The sequence below is a fragment of the Mandrillus leucophaeus genome, unplaced genomic scaffold, assembly GCF_000951045.1.
Source record: "Mandrillus leucophaeus isolate KB7577 unplaced genomic scaffold, Mleu.le_1.0 Scaffold274, whole genome shotgun sequence".
Taxonomy (NCBI): domain Eukaryota; kingdom Metazoa; phylum Chordata; class Mammalia; order Primates; family Cercopithecidae; genus Mandrillus; species Mandrillus leucophaeus.
Genome location: NW_012102854.1, coordinates 758,763 through 761,067, shown reverse-complemented (window position 1 = coordinate 761,067; position 2,305 = coordinate 758,763). Strand labels below are relative to the sequence as shown.

The window sequence follows — 2,305 nt, the reverse complement described above, 5'->3', positions numbered from 1 at the left end:
CGAGCTGGGGCTGCAGAGGCTCCGGCAGCGACCCGCGCCGCCTTCTTCCTCAGATGGGACCAGGTCACCCGCAGCGCAGAGGTCAGGGAGGCGGAGCCAGAGGTCTGAGATTTCTCCGTCGCCCGTGGAATCTGTAGTCCAAGACGGAACAGTCAGGACGGCAGGCACCCCTGAGAAGTGGAGTCCAGAGTCCTAAAACCAACAAGAAATACAGCAGTGATCACGAGGACCGGGCGCCCCGCCCACCGCCCGAGCCCCGGAGACTTCTGGGAGTGGCCTCCTGACCTAGGAGTACGCATGAGCAGATCGGGCAAATGCTGGGGCCCCTGTCTTGATGCCAAGGATGGAGTCAGTGCATTCTCAGGGCCAGTAGGAGGCGAGTCTGGGTGGAACCTGACCCGGGTAAAAGAAAAATGTTAGGTAAATGGACTCAAGTCCTACAGAAGTTACTTAAGTCCCATCACATTCTTCAGTACATTATGTTCTTCACCTTTGGACACGAATACATATGATTAAAAATTTTATTTAAAAACATCCGAATAAATACTTTCATTATTTTTGTTTTGGAATAGGCTTATTTTTGCTTTGTTTTTGTTTATGTTTTCAGACGGAGTCTCACTCTGTTCCCCAGGCTGGAGTCCAGTGGCGTGATATCGGCTCACTACAACCTCCCCCTCCCGGATTCAAGTGATTCTCATGCTTCTGTCTTCCGAGTGGCTGGAATTACAGGCGCCCGCCACCATGCCCGCCTAATTTTTGTATTTTTAGTACAAACGGGGTTTCACCATGTTGGCCAGGCTGGTCTCGAACTCCTGACCTCAGATTATCGGTCCACCTCAGCTTCCCAAAGTGCTGGAATTACAGGCGTGAGCCACCACACCCGGCCAATACCTGAAATATTTTAAGAATTCTGAAAATCAATAAATGAGAATGCAAAAAAAAAAAAAAAATACAGCAAAGACATCATTAAAAAGCACAGTAAAGAAAACACAATTGGGCCGGGTGCGGTGGCTCAAGCCTGTAATCCCAGCACTTTGGGAGGCCGAGACAGGCGGATCACGAGGTCAGGAGATCGAGACCATCCTGGCTAACATGGTGAAATCCCGTCTCTACTAAAAAATACAAAAAAACTAGCTGGGCGAGATGGCGGGCGCCTGTAGTCCCAGCTACTCGGGAGGCTGAGGCAGGAGAATGGCGTAAACCCAGGAGGCGCAGCTTGCAGTGAGCTGAGATCTGGCCACTGCACTCCAGCCTGGGCGACAGAGTGAGACTCCGTCTCAAAAAAAAAAAAAAAAAAAAAAAACACAATTGGCCAATAAACACATATGAAAAGATGCTTGACTCACTTGTAATCAAGGTAATAATTTTTTTTTTTTTTTTTTTGAAAAAGAGTCTCACTCCAACACTCAGGCTGGAGTGCAGTGGCATAATCACGGCTTACTGCAGTCTCGATTTTCCAGACTCAAGTGATCCATCCACCTCAGCCTCCCAAGTAGCTGAGACCGCAGGCGCATGTCACCACACCCAGCTAATTTTTGTATTTTTTGTAGATATGAGGTTTTGCCATGTTGCCCAGCCTGGTCTTGTACTTCTGGGCTCAAGCAATCCTCCTGCCTTGGCCTTCCAAAGTGCTGGGATTACAGGTGTACCGTGCCTGGCCCAGTGTAATAAATATTGAAACTTATAGCAGAGGTCGGGAAATATGAACATTCATATTCAATGATCGAAGGGATTCAAAACTGGAACAATGGTGGAGCCACAATTTGGCAATAAGCAGTGAAGCTGAATGTGTATACAGCCTATAACGAACAATTTCATTTCTAGGTAATACCTTAGATTTTTTACTCTTTAAGGAAATCAGAAAATACACAAAATGATATTCAATATAGCATCTTTATTACCACAGAAACTCATTTATGTCCTTAATCATTGTTTAATATTATATATAAGCATGTTTAATACAAACATCAAGGATCAGGCTGGAATCTTTTCAATTCCATAGAAAAGCACTAACCATCCATTAAAGCAGGTAGCTACTTTCAGAGCATGATGTGAGCGGCAAAAAGTTGCCCTGACTTACTACCCCCCAACACCACCACTCACCATAATGTCTAAAATTACACCCTTGAAGACATTTATTATGGTTATGGAGCATCTACCAAAGCAGTTCCTATTCCAGATATTGGGACTGAGAATTCCACAATAAATTTGAGATACACTCAGTTAAATAAAAATGTCTTTACTAAATCTTTGACAAACTGATCATATATACTTTGAATTCCTCAAAAGTAGTTTTTCTTTTTTT

At 44.7% G+C, this 2,305-nt stretch overlaps 1 long non-coding RNA gene across 1 annotated transcript in view; it reads right to left on the bottom strand.

Moving 5' to 3' along the window:
* LOC105543056 overlaps positions 1–1,129 on the bottom strand; it is a 36,934-nt gene extending 35,805 nt beyond the window's left edge. The window contains exon 1 of the long non-coding RNA XR_001006570.1: positions 1,000–1,129. This is a non-coding gene — a long non-coding RNA (uncharacterized LOC105543056). The remainder of the gene's footprint in view (positions 1–999) is intronic.
* Between the last annotated feature and the right edge of the window lie 1,176 nt (positions 1,130–2,305).